At 49.4% G+C, this 6479-nt stretch overlaps 1 pseudogene; it reads left to right on the plus strand.

Moving 5' to 3' along the window:
• Positions 1-426: 426 nt before the first annotated feature.
• On the plus strand, positions 427-1195 carry LOC123101256 (glycine-rich protein 1-like; annotated as a pseudogene).
• Positions 1196-6479: the final 5284 nt, after the last annotated feature.

A 6479-nucleotide genomic window follows, 5' to 3' on the forward strand; every position in this document is an offset into this window, starting at 1 on the left:
CTAAAACTGCACTAATACAATAATTAGTACTAATGATCAATGAAACAGAGAAAGAAAAAAATCGTAGCCACCACGAGGACCCGTATGCACCTGGGCCTAGGCTTGCACGGCCTTTGGCCAGCCCATCCGTCGCCGCATCGTATAAAGCAGAGGGGGGAGAGCGGTTACGGATATGGGTCGGATACTCCGACCTCCCGCACCACTGCTCGATCCCCACCTCTGGTCACAGCGCCGCCGCGGGGACGAGTGGCCGCCGCCGCATCCCTTCTTCTCCATTGGTTACCGGCGCAGCCCCGCCGAGCTCTCCTCGTCCGAAGAAGAAGCAACGACGACAGGGTCTAGGAGGACTCTTGGAGGCGCGGCGCTGGCGAGGCCGAGGCTCGCCGGAGCCCACGAGCCGGCGCGGCGGGCGGGACGGCGGTCGAGGGCTGCGACGGCGCGTCCGAATAGGCGGCCGAAGCGCTGCTCGGTGCAGCTGCTCGAGCCCGCGGCCGTCTCCTATTGAGGCGTGGCGGTGGCGGCACCGTCCTCCATGTCTGCTCCAAGGCGGACGACTCCGGAGGCACCGGTCGGCGCGGAGACGAAGGCGAGCGCCTCCTCCTCGTTCACGACGGCGCGCATCGGCACGGGGCAGTATCCGGGCGGGCCGGCGACCTCGGCGGCGGGCGTTGGCGTCGACGGCGCGAGCCACGCGGCCGGCGGAGGAGGTGGTGGAGGCGGAGATCCAGGGGGCGGTGCAGGCGCGGCTGCAACCCTGTGCACCATGGAGGCGCTCGGGCCGGCCACTAGCCAGGGGTCGAACCCCATGGGCGCCTGGCCACGGGCGCACGGAGCACCATCGTGGGCGCGTCCAGGGGCGAGGGGAGTACCGCGGGGGGCGCGTCCAGCGGCGCGGTGGCGGCCAGGAGCACCACTTCCAGCGGCGCGGTGGCGGCCAGGAGCGCCATGTCCAGCGGCGCTGCGGCCGAATCGACGGATGGCTTGCATCCGACGACGGAAACGGCGGTGGCCACCAACTCCATGGCGGCGAAGGGCAATGAGGCGGTAGCGGCGACCATCCTCGCGGATCAGGCGGAGGAAGAAGGAGACGAGGCCTGTCATCTCACTGGCGGCGAGTGCTTCCTCTCTTTTCTCTGTTGCCTTTTGCTCTCGCTGGTTGTTCTACGTGCTGATAACGTGTTTTGAATCAGAATGATCGAATTCCTTGATCGATGGTTACAAGCCCCCTTTTATATGTCCCGAAGAGACACGACGATCTTTCGAGGAGGCGTCGGTTCCAGGAAATCGAAGGGAGGCGTCGGTTGCGGGACAAACCGCAACGACGGTTGGGCAGATGGAGATTTCCCCCCTAATTACAGAATTAACTTTAACACCTTCTTCCTCACAGCGCTCACCCCACTCCTCTTCCTTTCCCCTCACTTTTCTTCTTCCTGCGGTGAGGCACCCTGCCCCGGCTCGCGCGAGCTCCGCCATTCCTCCTGCTTTCGGTATCGTCCCGCCCTCCGGCGTACTCTGCTCCCGCAGCTCCGCACTCCGCTCCTCCTCGACCTTGCGGACGCTCCTCCGACGCCGCCGGGGCGACCTCCTCCGCCGGGGCGGCGCGATCTCCCGCACTGAGCAGGGCGGAAAACGGACGGTGAAGCAAGAGGAAATACTCGGGGGAGGCGCAGGACCAGAGGTGGAAGGCGAGAAGGGGAGTGCCCAGGCGACGGCGAAGGCGACCACGAGCCACGCCGACCCCACTGCGGCTCGCTGCCCGCGCCTTGTCCCACTAGGCCGCCGCCGCCTTTGCAGTGCCGCATGGTCTTCACCGTCGGCACCTCCATCGCCTCCGTCCTCACGTCGTGGGCAGGTGCGCCCCTGTTCACTCCCCCTGCCGTGCCCCGCAATTTGTATACTTCGTATGCTGTTCTCGGGTTCAGAGTGTATCATTGGCTTGTCCGGTTGATTACCTTTCTGCGTTTCAATTGCTGCTGTATCTGAGGGAGTGAGATGCTGCTGAACCCTTGTTAGTTTGTTTGACTTATATGTAAGACTATAGTCTATAGGGCACACCTCAATCGGAACCACAGCTGCACTGGAGCATTTTTGTTTCAGAATGCCCCATTGGTGGTGGTGACTGACTGCAAGTGCACCAGGTTACAGTCTTATTGACGAGTTTTTTTCCAATGCTATATACTACTTGTAGTCATTTTTTCAGATGGCAAATTCATTTTCGAGAAATCATGCTTGTGGTTTCTGGCAAGGCAACTAAATTTGGTACAAATTTAATCAAGAGAAGTTTTTTTTAATAATTTGGACAACTAAATTCGGTAAAAATTAGTCCCCACCAACTCGCGCCGGAACCCGCCAAGAACCTCCGGTACCTTTCTGCTCCCGTACATTTAGCAGCAATTTTGTCAAAATTGCTAAGAATCCCTAAATTTTGCCATGCCATCAACTTTGCCATGTCTCCATTTTTTTCCAATGGCAAAATCTCATGTCTCGGCATTTCTGCCATGTCAAATTGGTTTTTTGTGATCACAACTTGTCATGTTTTTGTTCCCACGGCAAATAAATATGCCATGTTCTTTAAGGTTTTTTTTATGTTAAATCCAAAACATGTTTGTATTGCCATGGTCTACAAGAGTTCATCAGAATTATTAAGCAATTCTTCGTATTGACATACAACCAATCCATGTTGATATTTGTCATGGCAAATTGTGCGCTACTTTAGGTTTTCACCCCATGGCAAATTTTAAAGATGTTTGCACATGACAAATATCATTACAATTCATAATTAGTTAATGCTTTTTGTCATGGCAAAAATCTTTTTAAACCTATTTTTTTTAGCATCAGTACAGACTCATCCCTATGAACGCACGCACGCACACCCTACCCCTATGAGCACCTCCGAGAGACTGAGCCGGCATATCATCTTGAGATTTACGAAGTCACCGTAGGCGCCTCGTCATCGACGGGAACGTCTCCTCCCACTGAAAGCGCATCGCCGGAAATTCTGAAATAAATTCAGAAATATTGCGAGCACCAGGATTTGAACCCTGGTGAGTTGGGGATACCACTGTCCACCTAACCAACTCAACCACCCATTTGCAATGTATCGAATCCAATTTTTTTGACATGTAACCAACACAATTTTTTCCATGGCGAAAATGTCATTACTTTTGCCATGCCACCAATAAATATTTCGCCGTGGCAAAAATGTCATTACTTTTGCCATGCCACCAATAAATATTTCGCCATGGCAAAAATGTCATTACTTTTTGTCATGCCACCGGTTTTTGTAGGATATCTCTTTGTTCTTCGTTCTTTATTTTTTATAGCAAGCGTTTCTGTTTAATCTGTTTTTTTACTCAATGTCTGTTTTATATTCCTTTTAAATTTGGACCGGTCTAGCCGGCGGCCGGGCGCTCGGTGTCGCTCGCCAGCGGCCGGCCCCTGGTCAGACGTTTAGTCATTGCCGTATATTAAAAAGAGCAAAATTACTGTAATTTAAAAATACTAAAAAAGACATTGCTAATTAATCATTCTATATGGTCTTTTCTCACGTGATGGATGTCTGTCCTGATGTTCGTCTCTAGTGCATTAATTTTTGGTTTTAAAATTATAAAAGCCATATCTTCTATACCGCGTGTCGAAATTCAGATCCGTTTTCATCGTTGAAATCCTCGCAACGTGTTCTTCAAAAATAGATCCCGCATGGGGATATTTCGACGAACTAGTCTTCCTGCCAACTAAACATCAATGTGTGTGCAACTGGACTACAATGTCACGCCAACTGAGCATATGTGTGTGCCAATAGTCCTGTCAACTAAACATCATTGTGTCTGCAACTAGACTACATTGTCGCGCCAAATGAGCATATGTGTATCAATAATCCTACCAACTAAACATCAATATGTGTGCAACTAGACTATATTGCCGCGCCTACTGAGTACATGTGTGTGTAACTAGTCTTGCCAACTAAATATCAATGTGTGTGCAACTAGACTACATTGTCGCGCCAAATGAGCATATGTGTATGCCAATAGTCCTGCCAACTAAACATTAAAGTTGTCATGGTTGCTAGATTGCAATCTCATACGAAGTTGAATCATGCAGATCTAAAAACTGGTTTTACAAAAAGTTGCACGATGACGTACTAAAGTTGCATAATACAGTATTAAAGTTGCACCATATAGCACCAAAGTTGGCATCAAAAAAACTTCGTCGAAACATACTCATGCGAGATCTAGTTTTAAAGATCTCGTTGCAATGGTTCCAACAGTGAAAACGAATCTGAATTTCGACGCGTGATTTGAAAGATACGACTTTTTAAAATTTAAAACCGAAATGAATATGCGTGGATCTGTTAAGTTCAGAATGAAGTAATCAGTGTGAACACGTTTAATGCTAACAGCCAAAACGTTCGATCGATTAGACCTTCCAAAATCCTGAAAAAGAAAAAATCAAACCAGATTAAAAAGATTCGTTCGCTGGGGGTTACGCCCAGATCGAACGTCTGGTCTAATAATAGTACTATTTCCCTTCGGAGTATTATTTATATATGGTCCAAAAATGAAAGATCTGCTTCTGTGTGCGGATCACCTTCTCCCTTCGTACGATCTAGATTCCCCTCTCGTCCAGGTTGTTACAGGATTGGATCTACATCCGTCTTTCATCGACAGGAAATTTCAGGATATCAAGTGGATCTTCACGCACATGCAACGGATTCAATACCCTCTGTTAAAGAGTCGGATTGGAATTAGCCTGCAGGCCGATCGAATTGTATCGCACGCGGATATGCAAAAAGCCTCCCAACACGCGTGCATGTTAGTAATCCAATCCGATTTGCACTGGAAGACGGACACATGCCCCACCTCAAGCTTTTGATATATTCGAATCCTATCACAGTTGGGCAGGAGACACCTATATATATCGGCTTTTCTAGCATCTTGGTGGAATTTGCTCCCTCTCCTGAAGTCGAGAACTAAACTAGACAAGTCTAGCCATGGATTCTGTGGATCAAGATCGTCTCGAAGATGAGGCTATGATTGAAACGAGAAGAAGGTGGCGGTGGAGCCAGGAACAAATTGACGAGTTTCTGAGGGAAAGGACAAGAGATCGAGAAGAACTGCGCCAGGAACTGGCTGCAGAATTGCGTGAGAGGGAAAGCATGGAATATGAAAGAAGACATAGGGACCGGGCCTCCGGGCCAGCCATGTTAGATCTGTTTATTCCGTCAGTCGGCGAGACAAGGGAACAAACCTGCGGGGTGTGCCTTGAGGATTTCCTGGAAGGCGGAAAGAAGCTGAGGAGGATGCCCTGCTACCACTCCTTCCATCAGCGCTGCATCTTCGACTGGCTTCGCTTTAACCGTCGCTGCCCAGTGTGCCGCTTTGCGATCACCTCCGTCGAGGAGCAACGTGCCCTTGACCGGGCAAAAGCCGAGGCACCGGCGACATGTGGTGATAGGTCAGAGCCAGCCAAGAGGCCGAGACAGAACCCGGCTACTGATTGAGGCAGCCAAGCCCAGTGAATTAGACTCGACACTTGTGATCTGAAGACGATGGCACTCGGCCAAGGACTTTCTCTCGCTTCTGATCTGAACTTGCCTTCAGTACATTTGGCTACTGATTGCATAAGTGCTACTCCAAAGTAGCATGGTGATTTTGGGAGATTAAGGCTAAGATGGGACCTTTGACGGAGTAAACATGATGCATGATTATCGCTGTGTACCTGACCTTTTTTTAATCTGTGTAACCTGACCCTTTGTTATCTGGGGCTGGGCAACCTCTTTTCTCTTCTGCTCACATGCGGCTGTAACTGCGCCTAGTAGCGTACGCTGTGTACGGCCCGCGTCCTTATACTTCTACCTTTTTTATCAATGAAATGACATGCAATCTCGTGTATTGGCAAAAAATGAATTTACTGGTTTTCGTTGAACCCGCCCGTTACATAGATCCCAAATTTCCAAGAAAATCCAGATAATGAAAGAGTTGGTAAAAAAACCGAACTCCAGCTTACTAAGACGCCCTACAAAACTGCTCGACCTTCGCAATATAAAGGAGAAGTTCATCTTCTCTCAGTACTCTCCCTCGTATGTCTTTTGAACCGAAACCCATAGAACAATTATTCTACTGTGTATATTAAATTAAAGAAAATATTTACATACAGTTACAAGCAAAAGAAAGCAAAAATTAACCAATCCATGCTCTATCAAAACTGTTAGAAGGAAGAGAGGGATGGGTGGAATCGTTCGTTGTATTGCTTGAGCCTCGTGGACATATATATAGGAGTACAATCATCTATTTGGAGTACAAGACAAGCCGGAACAAATCATATTCTATCTCATATTTCCTAATAAACATTATACTCAACATCCCCCCGTAGTCACAACGATAGCGACGTAGACGGTGAGACTGGAGAAGAATCCGAAGGCAAGCCGGCGGACACACCCCTCACAGTCGTAACGGTCGATGCATCGCGGAGTCGTGGCT

Source organism: Triticum aestivum, chromosome 5A (genome assembly GCF_018294505.1).
Source record: "Triticum aestivum cultivar Chinese Spring chromosome 5A, IWGSC CS RefSeq v2.1, whole genome shotgun sequence".
In the NCBI taxonomy this organism is placed as follows: Eukaryota; Viridiplantae; Streptophyta; class Magnoliopsida; order Poales; family Poaceae; genus Triticum; species Triticum aestivum.